The sequence below is a fragment of the Ovis canadensis genome, chromosome 4 (assembly GCF_042477335.2).
Source record: "Ovis canadensis isolate MfBH-ARS-UI-01 breed Bighorn chromosome 4, ARS-UI_OviCan_v2, whole genome shotgun sequence".
Taxonomy (NCBI): Eukaryota; Metazoa; Chordata; class Mammalia; order Artiodactyla; family Bovidae; genus Ovis; species Ovis canadensis.
In genome coordinates, this window is record NC_091248.1 from 133,612,017 (window position 1) to 133,635,246 (window position 23,230).

A 23,230-nucleotide genomic window follows, 5' to 3' on the forward strand; every position below is an offset into this window, starting at 1 on the left:
TGGGCCCTCAGCCACCCCCCCAAGGCTGCCTGCCCTCTGGCCTTCTGCAAAACCCTAATATGGAAAAGCTGAACGTGCAAAGGCTGCTGCTGCTGCGAGCCAGGTACCGCCTCTCTGGCTGGAGGGCAGGCTGCTCAAGCTGCGTAATCACTGCAGAGCTGCTCGGTTAAGCCTTCATGAAGCGGGCGAGAGTTTCACCCTGAGGTCCTTCGTCCACGGGCTCAGACTGACTGCGCAGCAGCTCCCCTGAGACAAAGGGAAGAGTCCTTGGTGCTCCAGGTCCACACCCACGTCTCCCGTCCTCCAGCGAACCCTGAAACGCTGGGCCCGGTGTGACCGCGGTCAAGTCTCTACAGGGGTTAATATCTAGAAGCCGAAAGGCGGTTTCCCCAGTGGGTGGTCTGGGCGCTAACAGCTCCCTCTAAAGGTGTTGCCAATGCGCTCTTTGGACAGACTTTCCACTGTGAATCGCATTTCACCAAGGTACTAGATGTCAGTTCCATAAGGGCAGGCACTGTGACGCTTCCTGCTGGCATATCAGCTCTTTTCTGGGTATGGTTCACACTGGCATCCGTGAATATGAAAAGGAAGTCCCTGAGTTCAAGTCGATCTTGTAGGGGAGGAAAACCTTTTTTCTCCACCCTCTTATGTTCTGTCCATGAGGCACTGCAAGTCAAACTGACGAAGAGCCAGATTAACAGGAGGGGAACCCGGTTTATTTCCACAGGTGACACACTTGGACACAGCAGATCTCAGTGACGAGAAACTCAGAGGGGCGGTTCAAACTGGGGTTTAAATGCCACGGTAATGCGTGAGGCGGAAGGGAAGGCACTTGTGGGAAAACAGACAACTCTGGGGGAAGATAAACGGTTTTCAGGAGAGCAGACAGGAGATCCAGTTGGGGAGGATGTTTCCCTGCACAGGGCGGCGAGCAGTCTTCCCATCTCCTTCGAGGCCACGCATCTGCCCTGGGAAAGGACCTGGGTGGGTTTTCTTCTCCCTTCTGCTCAGAAGGAAGTTCCTGGGGGCCTCATTTCCCGGCAGTCACTCATTCAGTCAGACAGGAAGGTGACGGGCAGGCCTGGCACCTCGTCTGCAGACGCTCCGCTGTCCTGAGTGTCCGACGGGCTCTCTGCTGACTGTGCTGTTCTGCTGTGGCACACCTCCGTCCCCTCCAGTCTCCGCCGCGGTGCTAACTGACCCTGGGCCTGGCGGGCCTGCTGACTCACCTCTGCGGAGGCCACCGCGCCTCAGTTAGTCACCCTGCAGAGTGCTTTAAGCAGTGGTTCTCAAAGTGGGGTTCCTGGAAACGTGCCAGAAGCCTACGTTCTCAGGCCTCACCCAGACCTGCCTGAGCAAACTCTGCGGGAGGGGCCGGCAGAGCTGGGCGTCCTCGGCTCTCCAGGTAATCCCAACTGGCGTTAGAGTTTGAGAGCCACCAACAGAATGTGGGAAAACGGCCTGGTGCCTGAGGCCAAGAAAATATTCTTAATTTTTAAGAGTAAAATAATCATAACACCAACACCAAAAGTAGTTATTAGTTTTGGAAAGAGTCGGACGCGACGGAGCGACTAATGCTTTTGCTTCACACTTTCACCTCCGTGGACACAGCACCCTTGCATTGTGTCTTCTGCGATTAGAGAGCCGTAAATTATCTCCAGGACAGTGAAAGGTGTGAGTAACTGCTGGGTCAGCTAGTGTGCACAGCCCGCCCTGTGATCACTGCTTCACTGCTGTAGCGAGTGTGCACGGCCAGCCCTGGAATCTCTGCTTCACTCCTGTAGCTGGTGTGCACAGCCCGCCCTGTGATCACCGCTTCACTCCTGTAGAGACCCTTTCCTGTGTTTTCTGACAGCGTGTTGTGATGGTTTAGTTGCTAAGTTGTCTGCTATTCCTTCGAGACCCTGTGGACTGTAGCCTGACAGGCTGCTCTGTCCATGGGATTTCCCAGGCAAGAACACTGGGTGGCTTGTCATCCTTCTCCAGGGGACCTTTCCGACCCAGGGATTGTGCCTGCATCGGCACTGGATACTTGCTGCTGAGCCTTCAGGGAAGTCCCTTTCTGACAGCTGCTGCTGCTGCTGAGTCGCTTGTCGTGTCCGACTCTGTGCGTCCCCATGGACTGCAGCCCACCAGGCTCCGCCGTCCCCGGTATTCTCCAGACAAGAACACTGGAGTGGGTGGCCATTTCCTTCTCCAGTGCATGAAAGTGAAACTTGAAAGTGAAGTCACTGAGTTGTGTCCAACTCTCAGCGACCACATGGACTGCTAGGATCTCACAAATTTAGAAAGATGGAAACTGAACAGATTATAAGGGGGGAAGCTTAGAAAGAACTGAAATGTCCATCAACAAGAAGACTGAAGGCGGTCCCTTGACCACGGATGACGGGACAGTAACGCCTGTGCTCCTCCCAGGGCGGGCTCCACCACCTAGCCACCCTTTGAGTTCAATCTGCATGTGTGTCCATCTCTCCAAGACCCTGTATTCACAATTTGGAAACACAAAAATCTCTACAAAGCACATTTTCCCCCCACAGGTCATTGAGTGTGAAACCTGAAGTAAACTGACCTGAGGCCATTTATAATCGTCAGTGTGAACATTCATCCATTTTACGGCCAGGAATTCCAGAATGTGGCAACTGAAAAAACACACACAAAAGTTTTGAGTTTGGCTTTGTTGAGGGACCTTACTGAGGACTATAGCCGGGAAACCGTCCTCTCCGATCGCTCTGGGGAACTGCTCCAAAGAGGCCAGGGAGGAGCCAGGAGTTCTGGTGAAAAAAGTTGAACATCCAAACATTGCTGCTAGTCACATAAACCAGCCATTCAGGTCTGTGGCTTCAGTGCTTTGCTGTGTGGGGGGAGATGCAGGAGCCTGGGGCCATTCAAATTAGCCCTGCACGTGTGTCTCAGCTGCACAGGGCCTGCGAGCTGCTTCTCTACGTCCCGAATTCAGCATGCACTGTCCGGGGGTGGAGTGGGGGGCCCGCAGTGGTTGATGGCTGGATGGTGGGTCACATGCTTCTGTCCACAGATACGAGGGACTATGCGGTCCTCGCACTGAATTCCCCCTCCAGGTCAAGGAGAATTCAGAAGTCCAAAGCATGTTTGGCCCCAGGAGTTTTTCAGAAGGGTTCGCGGACCCACCCATGTGCATCGGGGGTAACAGGTGTGGCATTTGAGGCTCTGAGAGGCTGGAAGCGACCTGCCCAGAGCACTCTGTCCGCATGGGTCCGGGTGCATGCTGACTTCACAAGATGCTGCACTGGGCTGGACAGTGTCCCTGGGTTTCACGTCCACCCAGGGCCCCAGGATGGGGCCTTATTCGGAGAAGTGTCTCTGCAGGCATCCTGAGTGAAGGTGAGGTCTTACGGGATGTGGGTGGGGACCCCAAACCCAGTGACTAGTGTTGGGAATGAAAATGGAGAAAAGCGATCAACCGCATTCACATCACGCCATCGGTCCTTCTCATCACTGGGCTGCACAACGCTGTTGGTCAGTCAGTCGTGTCCAACTCTGCGCCCACAAGGACTAGCCTCCAGGCTCCTCTGTCTGTGGCATTCTCCAGGCAAGGACACTGGAGTGGGCTGCTGTGCCCTCCTGCACCAGGCTCCTCTGCCCACGGAGGTCTCCAGGCATGGACACTGGAGTGGGCTGCCGTGCCCTCCTCCACGCACTCGCTGCTGCTCTCCAAATGTGAGGGGGGAGCTGCGCTCACCAAGCTACCCGGGGAGGCCAGCTGGGGTCCTGCAGTTTAGCTCAGCTCTGACGTGATGATCTACCTGGCCCCTCCCAGAAGCCAGCCCCAAGTGCAGGCCATCGCCTGGGCCTCTGCCCAGCCCGCTCCGCAGCAGAGCCCAAGACCCCTCCTCCAGCCCAGCCGCTGCCAGAGCAGCCTTCGGGAAGCTGGGCAGCAGTTCTTCACTGGGTGACCTGCCTACCTTGAAGGATGCAGGTCAGGGCCAGCCAGCGGGGAGAGACCCCAGGCCAGGCTTTGGGGACACTGAACCCCCTTTCCTCCCGGGGTGCCCCACCCTCCCAGAGCCCTCACGTGGCCACCGACCCGGAAGCTCTCGGAATCCCTTCAGGTGGCGGTTTTCATGTATGCGTAGCTTCTCTCTGTGGGCCTGCTGGATTAAATGAGTGCCTGCTGGTGATGGAACTGGTGTCCTTGCAGGGGGCTCAGTGGAGCTCCCGTACCACGGTCCTTTATGTCTTGATGTAGAAAATAATTCAACAAGAGAGAAGGTGATTTATTAGAAAAGAACACTAGTGAGGCTCACAAGCCAGCTGGTGAGGGAGTGCGGTGCTCTGAGAACTACTGGGCTCCAGCTTTATAATCAAAGAACTGGGCAGGGAGAGACTTTGTCTTTCCTGAGTGGATGGCACGCTCCCATCTGCAGTTCCTCCTGCAGGTTGAGCAGGGGAGTTCTCCGGGCCCTGCATGGTCGAGCTAGGTCCACAAATGATTGCTCTCCCCGTGTGCAGAGGACATGTCCTGGGCAGCAGGCGGGCCTCTTGCCCCATTGTTCCATTGTCTGGGGGCAGGTCTGTCTTTATGTTGCCTGGTTTTGTTGCTAAGCTAGGCTGCTTGGTTTTGTGGTTAAGCAAACCTGCTTTCTCGAGTGATCATTAACTCATAGGGTCTGCCGTATTTTCCTGCTACAGTCCCCTAGTGGGATGAGCTGTTTAATCACCTGCTGTTCCCTTTTGCTCTGATCATATCAGAGATGAGCTCAAGCTCCAGCCTGGCCCCCTGCCCAGAGGTCACCAGAGTGGGGCTGACAGTCCATCTCCTAATCACAGAGTTGGTTCCCCTGGCGATGCTCCTCAGGGGGTTCACAAAAGTCACCCCATTCACAGGAGCCCAGGTGTGGTTGAAAGGGGCTTCTCATGAATCTCAAACTATGGCTCAGGAAATCCCCAGGGTCTTAGCGGTCTGCCAGACGCAGAGGAAGGCTGCATACATTTGTGTTAAGTCCCAGCACTTGTCACTGGTGCCAGCTGACCGGCAGGGTCGGGGTCCCTCTGCCGTTTCTAAGCTTGGTCCTAACTTTTCTTTCGGCCGCACAGCATGTGGGCCTTCAGCTTCTTGACCGGATCAAACCCTCATTCCAGCATTGAAGGCATGGACTCTTAACCGCTGCACCACCAGGGAGGTTCCCATCCTAACTTTCTTGGGATTCCGGAGTACTTCCTGCTATGTTCATCAGGACGAGTGGGCAGAAAGGAGAGACCTGGTGCCTGCCCAGGACGCGGCCCGAGGCAGAGGAGAGGGGGGGTCCAGGACGGGGCAGGCCGGGGGCCGGGGCAGGGGGGATCTGGGCCCTGCTCCAGGAGGTTGGGGCATCTTAAAGAAAGTGCTGGAAGTCTGCCACCTTACCCTTCACCTTGCCCCACTGGCCAGAGCCGGACTGGGATGCTGTCTCCATTCTCAGTTCAGTTCAGTTCAGTCGCTCAGTCGTGTCCGTGTCTTTGCGACCCCATGAACCGCAGCACGCCAGGCCTCCCTGTCCATCACCAACTCCCGGAGTCCACCCAAACCCATGTCCATTGAGTCGGTGATGCCATCCAACCACCTCACCCTCTGTCGTCCCCTTCTCCTCCTGCCCTCAATCTCTCCCAGCATCAGGGTCTTTTCCAGGGAGTAGTATAATTAAAACAACTTTGGGGGGGGGGGGAGAATTAATTCCCATCACTCCAAAATCTTCTCTGATCTTAACATACGTAAGAAGTTACATTTATTTCACTTTGTTGTAATCAGCATGCAGTTCTAAATGGCCAAGAACCTAGACCCTGAGGCTTAATTCTAGGGAACAAAGTGGGGAAAGTGGAGGCAGGGCAGGGCAGTTTCTACCAGATCTCCCTGGAAACAGTCAGCTGCTGACCCAGCGGGACTGAGGCTTCCACCCCGAGCCCGGGGTCCCTAAGGACCAGGAACCGCCCCCCGGCAGGACAGGGGGCCCACCAGCTGGCGGAGGGCCTCGGCTCTCCCGGGGTGGCTGGAGCGCGCCCGTGCCCCACGGGGACGCTGGCCAACAGCCCCTTCCAGAGGCGGCTGCAGCTCTGGGAGGATTGAAACCCCGTCCAGTTGGATCTGGTTCGTCTGCCTCTATCGTTCTGACCCGCAAATCCTGCTAATACCGGGACTGCTTGCCAAGTGATGAGGGGCTGGAAAGACGAGGGGCGTCCGGCTGCTGTAAGGGCGCCAAGAGCCACGTGGGTGCAGATAGAATGGAAGGAATGTGGGCCGCGGCCAGCGGGCGCCAGGCAACCAGAGATCTGGGCGCGGCCGCGGGCTTGCTCGCCTGTCAGGTCAGGTGAGCGAGATTTCCGGCTCCTGATGCCCGGAGGAAGGGGCCTGGAGCCTGCGGCGAGCCGCCCACCCCGCCCCCCCCCCCCCGGAAACGGAAACGACCACAGGAGCAGCGGGACTCCAGCCGGCGGACCACGCAGCCGTCGGGCTTCCCAGCTTCGTGAGCGCCTTCACTCTGGATAAAAAGGTGCAGTTCAGACAGACGAGAGCCCGCCTTACTTTCAGCCCTCGTGGGTGGCTGTCCTGAGCTGTCCCCCTCATCTGTTGAGCGGTGTGAGGTTTCCTGGGCTTCATCCTGGTGACGGCTGTGGGTCTGAGAGCCGGACGGTGTCTAAGTGAGGGCGGCTGGCGGGCTCCCAGGCCTGCCTTCTTTCTGGAAAACGCAGGCCCGCGTGGATGGCTAACGCCGCTGATGCTCACTGTGAGACGTCGGCAGGCATGCAGACGCGCCCCTGGTGGGGTCCCTTTGCTGGGCCTTTGGGGCCCAGCTCTCAGAGCCCTGGGGGCTCCTGCAACCCCAGCCTGAGAAGCTTCACCTCTAAGCACCTCTGAGCGGCTGGTGGTCTGCCTGCATCCTCTCCTTCCCACCCTGGAGCACAGTAAGGCCTCTCCTTCCCGGAGGGTGACCGCTGGCCGAGCTGGCTGCTGAGGCAATGTCCCGAGTCCATCAGAGGGTGAACGGGACACAGGACAGGAGCGGGCCGGGGACCCGGGCACTGGGGCACGTCTGTGTGGCCCTCCTCCGCCTGCACAGCACAGGGGACTGCTGGGGGGCGGGGTCACAGGAGGGCAGCCCGCCCCTCAGCGCCAGTATTCCTCAGAGGGCCTCAGTCCCCTGAGCCTGACGCCCCCACCCCCATGGCTGGCAGGACTGTGAGCCTGGAGCCTGCACCCAGGGAGCTCGGAGCCTGCCCTCTGGCTACAGAATTGCCCCTGGCCCCCTAGGTTGCTCTTTGGGCCCCCGGCTGGCCGTCAGCATCCTTCCGGCTGGAGCAAGCCCTCTGGGCCAAGGTTCTCCTGGACCACCATCTCCAGCCTCTGGGTGCAGGAACGTGTCAGTACGCATTCACCCATCTAGTCCATAAACATTTGCGGAGACCTACTCTGTGCTTCAGACCCTGGAAGGCACCGGGGGCTGGGCATGAGGCTGTGGGTGCTGGCTGGAGGGGTAGCCAGCACTGGGAGGGTTAGGGCTACGGTGATTCTGATGGACGTCCCCAGGGAGGAGAGGCCTGGGAGGGTCTACTTCCAAAGGGCCTGATTTCCAGGGCACGGGGCACAGAAGACACAGGTGCTGGGTGCAGCTGCAGAGAGTGGTCCCCTCGAAGCCGGGGGACTCGGGAACGAGAGGGAGCAGGCCTTCTGTCCAGGCTGGGGAACTGACCCGAGGTGACCCCTGCGTGGGCACCGTCCCCGGGACACCCCTGCTGCCCCACGTCCACTCCACTCCACGCCAGGCCTCCCTCGGACAGGCTGGGAGTCTTCCTCCTCCTCGACGTCAGAACAACGTGAGACGCTGTGGATGCAGCTGGGGACTCTGCTGGGGAGGAAACTCTTTCCTTGCTCTTCTAGACTCTGGCCAGTCTAACAGTTAAACTGACATAAGACAGAGTAACAGGAAGAAAGCAACTTCCATCCCTGCGGGGGCCCCATAAAAGCTGAACTGACTCTAGGTACATGCACGCTCATGTCTGACTCTTTGCAACCCATGGACTGTGGCCCTCCAGGCTCCTCTGTCCTGGGGAGTCTCCAGGCAAGAATGCTGTGGTGAGCTGCCACACCCTCCTCCCGGGGACCTTCCCGACCCAGGGATCGAACCTCTGACTCTCATTCTTCTTACTCTTCACCCACAGCATTGACAGGTGGGTTCTTCACCACCAGCGCCGCCTGGGAAGGCCAGGGTGACTCTGGCCCCCTTCAGTTGCACGTTAGATCACGTTCTTGCACGAACGTCTCTTTTCTTACGAGTGATGACGTTACACGAGGAAGCTTTCCTTATGAGATCATACGTGCTAAGACAGCTGGAGGCAAAATGTCAGGATGTCTGTAACCCGCGTTCAGATGGCTCAGCAAAAACTGGAAAAGGAAGAAAGACTGAGCTGAGGGGCAGCAGCAGTTGGCGAATGGAGGCGAAGACACCTGTTCATTCGACTGCTTTTTAAATTTTCCCGGAGTTCTGAGAAACTAAGAACTCAGAGAAGGGGGGCAGGGTCTGTGTTGAAGGGACAGTCCGTTAGAGCTGGGGGGTCAGGGGGCTGCCCTGACTCCATCTTGGGCGGGGGGGGGGTTCCATTTGCTGGTGGCTATGTGCTGGGGAAGCCCTGTCCTGTGACCATAGTTTCCATTTCAACCCCAGACAGCCCTTTCCAGCTTCATCTGGGCTTCAAAACAGTAGGGTGTGTGAGGGAGGCTCAGGATGGGGGGACGCGGGTCCACCTACAGCTGATTCAACAGAAACCAACCAATCCTGCAAAGCAATTATCCTTCAATTAAAACTAAATAATTTTTTTAAGTCAAATATGTTGAGATAAAGTAAAAAAGTAGCGGGGGGCAGTGAGGGGAATACGCCAGCTTACTGGGAACTGGGACACGGTCATCCTGCAGGGATGCTGCTGGAGAGGAGAGGCCGTCCACTAGAGAAGCTTTCAAGGGGTGAGCGAGGACCCGTGTGGCTTCAGCTACAGAACCGCGCTCCTTCTCTCTGCTTGTCCTTCTCGGAGTGTAGGAAGCGCCGTGACAGTCGGTGAATCTCCGGGACCGGCAGGTTCCCGCTTCCTCCTCTTCTCAGCTGGGTGCGCTGTGCCCGGGCAGTGGGTCTGAGCTCTAAGAGAGGGCGCCAAGCTGCTCTCACTCCTTTGCAGAGCAAGTGGTGGTCCGCTGGAGGAGGCCTCGCTTCCAGGAGTTCTTTCCTGTTCCCAGGCCCCCGAGGCTGCCTCGGGCACCCCTCTGCCTCGTCTCTGAGCCTCAGTTTCGTCCTCTGGAGATCCGAGGGACCTGGTTCTGGGCAGAGCAGTCATGGAGAGGAAAGGCAAAGGGCCGAGCAGGGGCTTTGCATGCTGCGAGCACTGGTGTGAAACCTCCAGCTGCCCAAGCGTGTCTGGTTTGTTGCTTCAGATTTCCTCCAGGGGAGTCTTCCAAAGCGGTGATGCAACCCACCCAGTGGGCAGAACTCGGAGCAGAACTCCAGAGTGGTGGAGGTGGTCCTCAAGCTCAGCCAGGCACTCGGTCCGAACCCTGAGATTCTCCATGAACCAGAGCCAGAGGCCGCTTTCCAGAAGCCATGGTGGGAGTGAACTCTGGGTACGTCCTGGCACCTGGCTGGCCTGCAGGTCATCCGCTCTGCATTTCTTGGCTCACCTGGGAAATAATAAACGTTCTGTATGTGTTGGTTAAATAAAGAAGAGGCCACGTGACAGAGGAAAAGGGACCCGACAGGCTGCACACCCTGGGCCGTGGGACCCCCGCCCCGGTCCTGTCTCCCAGGTGCCCGACCCTCCTCCAGAGAAACCTCATCACGTGCACTCCTCCCAGAAGCCTGATAGTATTGGTTTGCAGCCTGAGTGCCTCCAGGATCACGGTCTGGTTGCCCTGCAGGAGCCCAGTCCTATGGGGGAAGCTGATGGCTTTGTTTCAGGCTCACCGCCTGCTGCCCAAGTCCAGTCCATGCTGCTCAGGGGCCGGCAGGGATTGGCGAGTGGCTGGCGGTGACTGTTCCGGAGCGAGTGCTGAAGTCTAGCGAGAGGGACGGGGGTGGGGCTGAGCCTTGGACAAAGCCTGTGCTTGCCTATGACCCGCCTGAGAGAGGGCTTCCCTCCCATCTTCTCACTGTGATAAAGCACACTCAGCATGAACTTCACCATGGGGACCCTCTCCAAGGCCACCATCTCCATCACTCACCTTGTAAAGCTGACGCTCTGTCCCCAGTAAACACAGACTCCCCCCACCAGCTCTTGGCCGCCCTACCCGGCCCCCCCCATCTACTTTCTATGAATTTGACAACCTTAGGGACCTCAGGGGCTCTCCCAGTGGGTCAGTGTAAAAAAAAAGTCCACCTGCAGTGCAGGAGACTGGAGAGACCTGAGTTCAATCCCTGGGTGGGGAAGACCCCCTGGAGGAGGGCATGGCACCTTCTCCAGTATCCTTGCCTGGAGAATCCCGTGGACAGAGGAGCCTGGCGGGCTGCAGTCCATGGGGTCACAAAGAGTTGGACACGATTGAAGCAACTGAACACACACACACAGGGGCCTCAGTAGGTGGAATCTTAATGGCGTTTATTCTTTGGGGACTGGCTCATCTGCTCAAGGCCTATCCCTGTTGGAGCGAGAGGCAGGCTGTCCTTCCTGTTTAAGGCTGAGTCACACGCCGTTGCGTGGAGGGACCACATTTTGTTTATCCATCCATGGAAGGGCACTGGGTTGCTCTACCTCTGGGCCAGTGTGAGTAATGCTAATGAACATGGCATGCAAATACCTCCTCGAGACCCTGCTCCCATTCTTTTGTGTGTCTACTCAGGAATTAGAACTGCTGGGTCACATGATAGTTCTATTTTTAATTTAAATCATTTTATTTCATCGGCCCCACCGTGCGTGTATGTGGCATCTTGGTTCCCCAACCAGGGACTGAATGTGTGTCTCCTGCAGTGGAACCAGGGAGTCTTAACTACAGGTCTGCCAGGAGAATGTCTCTATTTTTCATTTTTTGAGGAACTAGAATACCGCTTTCCCCAGCAGCTGCTCAGCTGTCCCAGTGGGTGTGAGGCCGTGAACAGCGAACAGGGGGCTTTGCCCCAGAGTTGGACTCCTCGGACTCTGGCTTGCCTTTCACTTTCCTAATCGTGCTTTTTTTTTTTTAATTAATTTTTTTATTGGAGGATAATTGCTTTACAGAATTTTGCTGTTTTCTGTCAAACCTCTACATGAATCAGTCATAGGTATACATACATCGCCTCCCTTCTGAACCTCTCTCCAGTCTCCTGCCCCATCCCACCGCCCTAGGCTGATACAGAGCCCCTGTTTGAGTTTCCTGAGCCACACAGCAAATTCCCGTTGGTGATCTATGTCACATATGGCAATGTAAGTTTCCATGTCACTGTCCCCATGCATCTCACCCTCTGGTCCCCTCCCCCCAGGTCCGCGAGTCTGTTCTCGGTGTCTGATTCTCCATCGCTGCCCTGCGGATAAAGTCTTCAGTGCCCTTTTTCTAGATTCTGTATCTGTGCATTAGGATAGGATATGTCTCTCTCTCTGACTTACTTCACCGTGAATAATAGGTTCTAGAGAAGGCAATGGCACCCCACTCCAGTACTCTTACCTGGCAAATCCCGAGGACGGAGGAGCCTGGCAGGCTTCAGTCCACCGGGCTGCTAAGAGTCCAGCATGACTGAGCGACTTCCCTTTCACTTTTCACTTTCATGCATTGGAGAAGGAAATGGCAACCCACTCCAGTGTTCTTGCCTGGAGAATCCCAGGGACGGGGGAGCCTGGTGGGCTGCCGTCTATGGGGTCGCACAGAGTCGGACACGACTGAAGCGACTTAGCAGCAGCAGCAGCAGGTTCATCCACCTCATCAGAGCTGACTCAAATGTGTTCCTTTTGATGGCCGAGTAATACTCCACTGTGTGTGTGTGCCTCAGCTTTCTTATCCCTTCATCTGTCGATTGGATGTCTAGGTTGCTTCCATGTTCTAGCTGTTGTAAATAGTGCTGCAGTGAACAATGGGATACACGTGTCTCTTTCCATTTTGGTTTCCTCAGGGTATATGCCTAGGAGTGGGATTGCTGGATCATATGGTGGTTTTATTCCTAGTTTTTTAAGGAATCTCCATACCATCTTCCATAGTGGCTGTATCAGTTTACATTCCCACAAACAGTGCAAGAGTGTTCCCTTTTCTCCACACCCCCTCCAGCATTTATTGTTTGTAGACTTTTTGATGATGGCCATTCTGACCAGTGTGAGGTAATATCTCACTGTAGTTTTGATTTGCATTTCTCTAATAATGAGCGATGGTGGGCATCTTTGCATGTGTTTGTTAGCTGTCTGTGTGTCTTCTAAAAACAGTGGTTCGATGCCACGAAGTAAGTGGTAATGCTTCAGCCATATGCATGCTGTCAGGCCTGAGAGTCCCTTCCATCCTTGTCAAGCGGAATGCTAGCCTTCTCTCCTTTCGTACAACACTGTGCTTTTTGATGAACAAGTTTTTGCTTTTAATGAGTCCAGTTTTTCATTTTTTTTCTTTTGTGGTGAATGCTTTTTGTGCCTGTACAAATATTTTCACCCGTGTTTTCTTCTAAAAGTTTTATAGCTTTAGATCGACATTTGGGTCTATGATGTCCTTTTGAAAATTAATTTTTTTTTGGCTGAACTGAGTCTCCGTTGCTGTGCAAGCTTCCTCTAGCTGCAGAGAGCGGACTACTCTCTAGCTTTCTCATCACTTAAATCACGCTAATACGTCATTGTCGCTGGCACGATACTGGCCAGCCAGCTGGGCATCAAGGAAAAGCCACAGTTTTTTATCTTTTTTAAAAGACTGAAGCAACAGGTAACTTACAATGTTTCAGGTGCATAGCAAGTGATTTGGTTACACGTATACATATAGGTGCATAACTCTATTCCTTTTGACAGTTATTTTCCATTATAGTTTATTACAAGATATTGAATATGTCTTTCTTCGGGAACAACAGGGAACTAGTGGCAGGGGGCGCTAGTGGTAAGAGCCCGCCTGCCAAAGCAGAGACGCAAGAGACGCAAGAGAGACGCAAGAGACGCAAGAGACGCAAGAGAGACGCAAGAGACACAAAAGAGACGCAAGAGACGCAAGAGAGACGCAAGAGACGCAAGAGACGCAAGAGAGACGCAAGAGACGCAAGAGAGACGCAAGAGACGCAAGAGACGCAAGAGAGACGCAAGAGACGCAAGAGAGACGCAAGAGACGCAAGAGACGCGGGTTTGATCCCGCATCGGGAAGATGCCCTGGAGGAGGGCACTGCGACCTACTCCAGTGTTCCTGCCTGGAGAGTCCCATGGACAGAGGCGCCTGGCGGGCTGCAGTCCATGGGCTCACAAAGAGTCGGACATGTTCCTAGGAACTGGATTGCTGGGTCATACGGTGGTTCTAGTGTGTGTGTGTGGTGGGGGGGGGGGGGCTGGGGGGGCATAGGGGGCATATGGAATCTTAGTTCCCTTACCAGGGATCGAACTCCCTGCAGCGGAAGCATGGAGTTCTAACCACTGGACCAGAAGGCAAGTCCCTATTTCTAGTTTTTTAAGGACCCTCCGCACTGTTCTCCATAGTGGCTGCACCAATTCACACCCCCACTGACAGTGTAGGAGGGCTCCCTTTCCCCACACCCTCTCCAGCCCTTGTTTGTAGACTTTTTGAGCGTTCTGACCTGTGCGGAGACTTTTGGTTGATACGTTCCTGTCGGCTGTTGAAGGCAGTGTTCTGAGTAGAGAAACATATACGCTAAATATATCTGTGAAACTGCCCATGTCTCACTCAACACCTGGAGCTTTCACCATACCCTTTATCTGCGACTCTAATCTTCACAGTTCCAGCGCACGCACATGGCACGGCAGTCCCCGTCATTCCTATCTCACCGACAGGGAACCGAGGCGCCTGGCAGAGTCAACGTCACAGCTCGTCAACACTGACGCCTCACTGGGCCTCCTGGGGACGCCGGGCACACAGCTAAGCTCGTGCCTCAAGTGTTGGTGGTCCCAACGGAAGAGCAGCCTTTCTCCTCCTCGGCCCCGGCGCTGGCACTCTGTCCCCTTCCCGCTCAGCCAAGACCACACTGTCCAGAGGTCCGGCAGTGTGGCCGTTTCCAGATACAGACTCCTCCCTGTTCCTTTTCTGTTGAGATGAAGGACCTCTCTATTGCCCGCCCTTTACGATGCTGACTGTATTCTGGAATCCCAAAGCTCCTCACTCACAGCTCTCTGCAATCCATCTGTGTCCTCCTTACCTCCTCCCCTGGGGGGTCCTGTGTCAGATGGGGGGGTTCCACCTCTGACCCCCCTGGTCACTACCCCCTCGACTTCCCATCTGTTTTAAAAGAACGTGGGGTTCCAAGCATCCAGAGTCCTTGAGAATGACTTTAACCTTCGCTTTCCCTCCAGCATCTTCAGTTCCTTTTCTGTCCACGGCCTCTTTAGTTAGAAAGACGCAGGGATGTCTGTCTTTGCAGAAATAAACACAGCAAAGCCAGGTAAACGCCAGGCCTTCCCGTGAGCTTCTCTTTCTTGGTATCTTCTTTCCTTCCTTCTCTCTTGGGGACAAATCCGTCTAACTGCTGCCAGGGTTTCCCACCAAGCACCGGGCTGTAATCCAGTCCCCTAGAATCACTCCAGAAAAGGCCACCGACTTGTGAACCATGACCGGGTCTCAGCTCCTCTCCGTCTTTCCTTATGTGACGATGTTAACTATTTCCTGGGCTCACCCCTACTGCCAGCTTTTAGCTCAGCTGCTCCTTTTCTTCCCATGGCAATGAGGCTCTCAAGCCTTGGTGAGCAGCTCTGACAGGCCTTGGGAGTCCTGGGTCCCGGTGACACCACCTGCTGGGTGTTTCCAGCAGAACTCCAGGGTCCCTTTTCCCCACAGCCGACATCTGCACTGTCTTCACCCACACCAGCTCTTCCTCCTGGTCAGAACCATCACAGCGTGGAACTGAGTTTTCCTTTCCTTCACCCCCACACCCCGTCAGGCACAGGCGCTCGAGACTTCTTTTTCCTCTATAACCCAGAAGCATTTCCAAGGTTTCACGGTCACCGTTTCCTTTCACTGTCCAGTGAAATAATCTGAGTCTCCTCCTAAAGTGGCTGCAAGGACTGCCCTGGGGGCCCAGTGGATAAGAGCCCACCTGCCGATGCAGGGGACTCGGGTTCGATGCCTGGTCTGGGAAGATCCCACAACAAAGCCCGACTACTGAGCCTGCAGGCCTAGAGCCAGTGCTCCGCCCTCACATCACAACTGCAGAGGAGCCCTGCTCAGAGGAACTAGAGAAAGCCCCTGAGCAGTGACAGAGACCCGGGCCGGCTACACTCACTCAATCGCTTTAAAAAATGGTTGAAAAAGAGAGTACATCTATTAAAATAATAATAACATGGCTGCAAGAAATCCAGATCCTGTCCCCTCCCTGGGCTCCTCTCCCAGGGTGTCCGGGCTGGGATCCGCCCCGTGGTCACCGTCTTTTGAACACAGGCCCGGCCCCTGCTTCTTCCTGAAGATGACCTTTCACACACGAAAAGATAACACCAGGCTGGAAAGGCTGATCCCCATTTCTGCAACCCTGAGATGTCACAGAAGGAGTGAAAACGCTTGGAAACAGCTCGTGATCCGGCATCAGTGACCGCAGGTCCCCGGGCTCCCTGTTCTGCCATCCCCCCAAGGCGGCCCCTCCCAGCCATCCTCCCAACCGGGCCTCTACTCCCCACCTCCAGCCCTCCCTTCCTGTCCACCTTCTGCAGGTAAAACAGTCACAACTTTTGCAAAGATGCTCTTCTCCACAGTGTCACCACGTCACACAGCCCTCCAATCAGCCTCTCTCTGCTAGACTTCGTTGACACCCGTACATTTGCAGAGCCAAAAAGGAGGTTTCCTTCTGAAATGAGAGGCCTGTTGCCATTCCTACAGTGTGGGACAGCTTTTGTTTTAGAAAGAGTACTAATCAGCCATTCAATCAGCTTCTTGGTGACCCTTGGAAGGATTTCATTTGTCTGGAGTTCTCTCCACCCACACAGGGCTTCAAACATTAACTCCTGTTCTTTCAGAACTCACTCGAGCCGGCTGCTTCTGAATGGAGGCGCAGATTCGGAGAGCTGACCTGTGGACACAGTGGGGGAGGGGGACGGGGGCAAACGGAGCAGGTAGCATTGGCATACGCACACTAGTCTGTGTAGAGTGGATCCTTGATGAGAAGTTGCCCTGTGACCCAGGCAGCCCACTCGGGTGCTCTGTGATGACCTAGAGGGGTGGGGAGGGGTGGGGTAGGGGGAGGCAGCGGGGCTCAAGAGGGAGGGGCTATATGTATAATTATGGCTGGTTAGAATCTGCCTGCAATGCAGGAGACCTGGGTTCCATCCCCAGGTGGGGAAGCTCCCCTGGAGAAGGGCATGGCTACTCACTCCAGTGTTCTTGCCTGGAGAATCCCATGGACAGGAGCCTGGCGGGCTACAGTCCTTGGAGTCACAGGGTCGGACACGACTGAACGATGAAGACTTTTTCACTTTCCTTTTGCTTTTTTTGGTTTGTTTTTGATAGGTAAGAAGATTTATTCAGATTCAGAGAGAAGCACTCTCCACAGAGTGTGGGCCATCGCAGAGGGTGAGTGCAGCTTTGCATTTTTGTATGGCAGAAACCAACACAACATTGTAAAAATTAAAAATACAGAGCAAACAAAGACTGGCTTCTTCTGAGGAGTTTTTCTCCATCTGTGCCCAGCCCCACCCCCCACCCCCATCCTGGTTTGAATGTCTCCCCTCTGGGCCCCAGAGCCTGTAAGCTTAGATCCCCGAAGCTCTGGCTTATGGCCCTGTCTTCCTCAACAGATTCAGAGGTCCTCGAGGGGAAGAGTCCTGGTGTACAGCAGGTGTTCAACGTATGCTCACGAGATGGAGAAGTGAAAACATACTCACGTTCATCCCACAGCTGTATTCAGTCTCTCACCACTTCACACCACTGTGTGTTATGGAAGACTCATGATTTCAACTTCATAAAAATGATTTTATTAGTTTTGAAAATAGTAAAATGAAAATATTTTATACCCAACACAAAAGTTAAAACAATGCTTCAAATCAGGAAAAAGAAAGCGAGGGGGCTTCCCTGGTGGTCCAGTGGCCGAGACTCCAAGCTCCCAGAGCACAGGGCCCGGGTTCGATCCCTGGTCAAGGAACGAGACCCCACGTGCTGCAACTAAAGATCTGGCGCGTCACAACTAAGGCCCGGCACAGCCAAATAAATATTTTTTTAAAAGGAAAAGAAAAAAGTAATTGGGAATTATGTGAAATACTCTTTGCTGAACATTCTTCCAGTTCTCCGTGTGTTGAACTGGTAGAATATGGCATCCTAGGTATGACTCTTGGGCGTAAAGATTATTTGGCAACTTCCTTTATTTTTGAGAAACTGCAGGAGCAGGAGAAACTGAGAACCGAATCAAACTGTACCCTTTTGTGGGGAAATTTGCATTTATAAGAGAAATCTCCATTTGTGTATGCATCTTCCTCCCTGAGGGGCTTCCCAGGTGGCAGTGGCACAGAGTCTGCCTGCAATGCCGGAGACTCCAGTTCCATCTCAGGGTTGGGAAGATCCCTGGAGACGGAAATGGCAACCCACTCCAGTCATTCTTGCCTGAAAGCTCATGGAGAGGAGACTGGCAGGCTACAGTCCATGGGGTCGCAAAGAGAGGGACACGACTGAGAACATACATGTTAATAAAACCTGTATTTATTTTTCTCTTTTGTATTTCATTATAGAGAGTTTCATTATAACCAAGAACTCAAAAGCAAAGACAGAAAATTACATGTGTACGGCCTCCACCCGCCCCCCCCCCCCCCCCCCCCCCCCCCCCCCCCCCCCCCCCCCCCCCCCCCGGCAAATACAATTTTACTAGAAGAGCACTATACCCACTGTCTCAATAATGCAAGTTGGATACATTCGATGTTAGTAAGCATAATTACATTATTATTTTTATGGCCTGCAAAGTATTCCTGATAAGGAACAGATTATCTCCAAAGTCGATATCAGTAACCTTGTATGTTCTTTTTCTTTCATTTTCTGTTCTTGCATTTATTGCCTCAGGGCAAATTATTTACAAATGTTATTCTTCCATCAGAGATGAATTTTTCAGTATAGTAAAAATTGCCAAGCTGTCATTGAGGACCTTCACCTTTGGTTCTTGGACTCGGCAGGCTGCCTGTGTGTGTGTGCCGGGTATACAAATTTTCTCCTATCACTTGCACGTTTGGCTGGGGAGAAGTCCATGCCTTTTATCAGTTTCTCAAAGAGACAGAAGTTTCTCGACACAGAAGAGCTATGAATTCCTGAGTTATCACTAAGTGATAAGCACAGAGCCCAGGGCAGACAATGAACCTTCCCAGAAAGTCCATATCCCCAATTTACAGATGGGGAACCAAAGTCACTGTCTCCCTGCTCTTTCTACCAACCTGCAAACTGCAGATTAGTCCTGGCCGCGCTTCCCTTCCCACCAGGTTAACAGCCCGAGGCCCTTCCCCCCACGCGTCTGCAAATGCAAATCCTTGCGGTTCCCTTTTGTAATCTTCCACTGAAGTACCGTCCGGCAGCACCGCCATCTGAGCTAACACTTATTGTACAGTGTCTTTCATCGCTGAAGAGCTTCTCTGTTGTTGTACAGACCGCTTTTCACAGATGGAGTATTGGCTAACGCTCAGGGTGTTTGTCCCCCTGGAATGCCGGGAGGCGCTTTGTTGGTAGCCTTTGGTTTCCTCCTGACACACTTCACTGCATGGACAGATGTTTTAATCCGTATTTTTCCGGAGGAAGACCAAGTTATTCGTGGCTAGCCTACTGGACTCCACGTCTGTTGCTGCTTGTGTGTCCAGGTTAGCTCCCGCTCGCCTCAGGTGGGGTCTCATTAAATGTGAGACGTCGCTCGTCAGCACTGTCACCCCGGAGGGAAAGCAAGCCTGGGGCCTGCAGACAGACAGGGCTGCGTGCGGCGCCGGTACTGAGGGAAATTCCAGCCCCGCCGCGGCTTCTCCGCTTCGTCAGGAGACGCGAACACCCAACACGGCTGAGCCGCCCCGCCCGCGGAGGCTGCTGTAACCTGCCAAAGGAAGGGAGCGAGCATTGACTCAGCGTAAACACATTCTCTTTTGCTAACTGGTCACCTGCTCAGGGCCAGGTAAGTAAGACAGGGAGGACTGAAGAAACACCAGAAATGACTCCAGAGAATCCAGGGCGGGAAGACCAAAACCCACAGCGCCCACGCCTCGGGCCCCAACCGACGGGGATGCGCGCCAGGAACCCGCACTCGGCGCCGCACGGCTGCGGGCGGCCGGGCCTCGGCTGCGCATGCGCGCTGCGTGCCGCGTCCCGGGCCGCGCAGAATCTTCGGGAAGGCGGGGGGGAGGAGGGGGCCGGGGCGGTCGGGGCTTTGCGCACGCGCGGCCTCGGGGCCGGGCGGAAGTGTCGTCGCCGCGCCGCCGCCGCCTGACGCACTTCCTGTTTGTTGTTGGAGAAAGGAGAGAAAGGAAAGCGCGAGGACCGTCGCCGCCTCCGCCACCGCGCCGGAGCCGAGGAGCCCCGGCCGTAGCCCCAGCGCGCCTTCCGCCCCCGGCTCCCGTGTCCTCGGTGAGGGCCGCCAGCGGCCGCGGGGAGGGCCCGGCGGCCCACCTGACCCGGGCCTCGGCTGCGGCGTGTGGGGCCGGGGGCCGAGGACTCGGGGAAGGGGCCCGAGGGCTGGAGACGGGGTTTGGTGTGGGGCCGGGCCGGCTCGGGCCGCGGGCCCGCGCTGGGGTCGCGTGTCGGGGCGGGCTCCGGCCGTCCCCTCGCCCCCTTCTCCGCTCCTCCCCCTCCCGGCCGCCGCCGCTCCCGGCGGCCCCCTCCTCCCGGCGCCCTGGGGGCCCCGCGCCGGCGGTTGGGGCCGGGCGGGTGCTGGGACCGAGCGGCGGGCTCGGGGTGGAGGAGCCGAGCAGCTGCCGGGGAAGGGGCGAGGGAGCTGCCGCGTGGGAGGCTGAGGGTCTGAGTGTTTGAAGGCCCCGCGGGGACGCCCCTGAGCCCAGGAGGGAGGTGGGTTTGCGGGAGGAGTCGGGGGCCGCGTGTCCGGAACTCCCTGCCTGCTCTTCCGAAGCGTGTGGATGGGATGGTCGAAATGGTTCGGCTTTCAGCTCACCAAAACGGTTCGCTTGGTTTCTGTTCAGGGTGTATGGCAGTTTATATAACTGAAGTTTCTGTCAAGTTTTGCCCAAGTAAGGAAAGAATTGACGCAAGAAGTGGAAATGGCAAGCTTGCGTTGTCTCGCGAAACGTTTTCAGAGTGTTTTGGATCGCCAGTCAAGACGTTTGAATCTCACTGCTAACTCACGAACCACGGAAAGGACACGGCCTTTGTGGAAAGGTCTCCGCACCAACCCGAGGGGGCTGCCTGGCCAGCGTGGGCGCGCCGGCGCCCTCTGTATTCTCAACGTTTTAATTGCAGTTGTGGAATCGTACTAAGACTTTATGGCTAGAATCTTTTAAGGCGACTAATTGATTTAGTGGAAAAGTTAGGCCCACTGCCCAAAAAAGGAAAGAGAAGCTCTTACCATTTGAACTTACTTGTTCGTGTTTTAGTCGCTTTTTTTCTACGAGTTAACCGAATCAGTGTTACCTTGATTTGTGAAAGGCATTTTGTACTTCTTTCCCCAACCTATTTCTAGACTACCGCTCCCCTGATTGTTTCTGGGAAGTTTAGTTAACACTTCTCTTGTTTCCAGTCAGAGACCTCAGCTCCTGTGGGTGTGTTTATGTTAGTCTCTCATTCCTGTCCGGCTCTGCTGCGCTGTGGACTCTAGTCCGCTAGCCTTTTCTGTCAGGGGATTCTCCAGGCAAAAATACTGGAGTGGGTAGCCGTTCCCTTCGCCAGGGGATCTTCCCAGCCCAGGCATCGAACCCAAGTCTTCTGCATCGCAGGCGGATTCTTTACCATCTGAACCATTATGAGTGTCCTTTGTGCGTGCTAAGGAGCTGTGGAATTTGGGGGATTATGCAGAGTGTGAACTTGGGGAGTAAATTGGCTAGGTTAGTCGTTTGTAGGTGTGGATGACTTGAAGTGGGAGGAGAACAAAAGGAGATGAGATGTTGGTTTTACAGATTGGCTTAAGCAGGCTTGGTGTGTAGTGCTGTACAAAACGAGAAAGTTGGGAATTTAAGGGTTTTTCCAAAAATCTGACATGTGTTCAGCACCCTCTTTAAAATATCATTGTTTTAAATTCGTTTTTCTGGACTCGAAAGAGGTAGATTTGAGAATTATTTCTGACTGCAGGAGAGAGACTTACCTGGAGGGCTGGGTGGAGAGTATGGTTTGAGTAATACTCTGGATACTAAGTGGAGGATAGGGAATTGTGGTGTGACTACCTGCAATGAGTGGCAAACAATAGCCTTACTCTTCAGGCAAACCCATTGAATTTTTAGGTGTTTGATCTCAGGGCAGAACCAGTTTCCCTTGTATTGACTCTATTTTGAACAGCTCCAAACAGAATTGTACTCCTCACCAGCAGTGACGTTTTCCACCTGGACTCAGGTTTGGGGTGGAATGCGTCTGTGCCTTTCATAGTTTTAAAGAAGACACAGTCATTTTCAGTTCGGTTTTTCAGCATCACAGTGTAACCCTCAGCGCGCCAGCTTAGTGATGTAGCGGTCACCGCACGTTCCACCGGGGTGCAGACGCACGTGACTGCCCGTTCAAGGTCAGCTGTTGCTACCTGGGTTAGTGCTTAAGGATGATTAAGTGTCACTCTTGGTGTCTGTTGGTAAGAAGTAAGTGAACGTAGTCAGTCTTTTGATATCTTAACAGAATTTTTAGAAAGCGTGTTTTTGTTTTTGCTTTTTTACTTCCTTGGAAATGATCTAGAATGTAGGCTGGTGTTCTGGGTTATAAACCTGGTTTGCTTAAAATTCGTCCAGGACGCCACCCAGTGGCAAGAGCAGGTTAACTGCGGGCTCATTTGTGATCTAGGGTGGGATCAGTGGCGAGGTTTAAGAAGTGCTTTGGTTTCTCTTGGTGAATAGAATTTAAGAGAACTTCAAACTTAAAAAAAGTGAAATAAACGAAGAAAAGAGAAGGTGGTGAAGGCAAGAATGGTGCACGGAAGGACAGTTTAGAGCCTGATGGAGGGAAGGGGCTTCCTGCATTTGTCAAGAAAAGAAGTTGGTGCTTCTGTCATAGATTATAAGGTGTTTTTCAGACTTTCATTTTTAGGGAGACATACAAAGAACAGTTGACTCCTTTTGTTTCAGTATCCTACTTAATAAGTAAGTGTTGGAGAGTGCTTTAGAGGGCAAGCTTGCGCCTATCCTTTTATTAGAGTAAAATTTTTGCTTTATTTCTGAACTGAAAAAAGGTGAATTTTAAAAATACTTCATTATTAAAGTGAGGGGAGTTTCTGGAAAAAGGACTAAAAGGTTAAATTTTTAAGTGTTGTAGTATATATCAGAGTAGAGAAGGCTCCGTCTAATTTATATTCTAAACCTTACTTCAAAAGCTATACCTCACTTAGGCATAGTTTGGTTTTCTCTGAAAATTGCTAACCTGTTTGTAAGGACGTCTTGATTATTCTAAATAAAAAGCAGCAATCATCGCATTTGGCTGTGAGGCGGTGGCTCTATTTGTGTGTCAGAATACTCCAGGTATTTTAGGGTTCTTAAACTCAGGTGCAAAGATCACATGTCTTTGGAATGGTGATTTCTTACGGCAGCATGTGATTTTGTGTCTCTTGAAATTTTTATCCTACCTTTTTCACCAAGAGAGGTGGGGAAATGGCAGCCCACAGCGGAGCCTGGCAGGCAACAGTCCGTGGGGTCGCAAAGAGTCGGACACGACTGAGTGACTATCACTCATTCTTTCACTGTGTGTGCTGGTGCACTGGGCCCTCCTGTGAGGGCCTTTGGGCAGACCTGGAATTTTCCGTCTTGTGCTTCTGTGACTGTAGAGTTGTCCTGGACCCAGAGTGCTCGGAAAATAGTGGTGGAACTGGATCCTTTTTTCCTGGTTTATCTGTGCCCCTTCTGTGGTTAATAATGGAATCCGGAGGTTAGGGGAGTTTAGAGAACAATATAGCTAGCGTGCAGATTCAGTTCACAAGTACCAGGACTGATGAAATACCAATACGTGCCATGTATTATTTTAATGAAAGGAAGTTAGTCATACCTGTAAGTGTCTAATGGGTGATGATTGCCAGAT

At 53.9% G+C, this 23,230-nt stretch overlaps 1 protein-coding gene, 1 long non-coding RNA gene and 1 other non-coding gene across 17 annotated transcripts in view; 2 read left to right on the forward strand and 1 right to left on the reverse strand.

Moving 5' to 3' along the window:
* Positions 1–6,261: 6,261 nt before the first annotated feature.
* LOC138439005 (uncharacterized) lies at positions 6,262–17,763 on the forward strand. Of its 3 annotated transcripts, XR_011256529.1 has the most exons (4): positions 6,418–6,503; positions 9,431–9,616; positions 16,574–16,636; positions 16,861–17,763. It is a non-coding gene; the product is annotated as an uncharacterized lncRNA (long non-coding RNA). The 3 variants fall into 3 exon arrangements; XR_011256527.1 differs by lacking the exon at positions 9,431–9,616 and having other exon boundaries at positions 6,262–6,503; XR_011256528.1 differs by lacking the exon at positions 6,418–6,503 and having other exon boundaries at positions 9,178–9,616.
* Positions 12,364–12,489, reverse strand: LOC138439900 (U6atac minor spliceosomal RNA). The gene has a single exon (XR_011256843.1). It is a non-coding gene; the product is annotated as a U6atac minor spliceosomal RNA (small nuclear RNA).
* A 798-nt stretch (positions 17,764–18,561) lies between the features above and the next one.
* The window catches only part of DNAJB6 (DnaJ heat shock protein family (Hsp40) member B6), a 46,361-nt gene continuing 41,692 nt past the window's right edge, over positions 18,562–23,230 (forward strand). For 7 of the 13 annotated variants that reach the window (XM_069587243.1, XM_069587249.1, XM_069587247.1 and 4 more), the window contains exon 1: positions 19,494–19,642. The gene's annotated coding sequence lies outside the window, so the exon portion shown is untranslated. Of the gene's footprint in view, positions 19,194–19,493; positions 19,643–23,230 lie in introns of those variants that run through there. The other 6 variants (XM_069587244.1, XM_069587250.1, XM_069587255.1 and 3 more) reach the window with 3 other exon arrangements.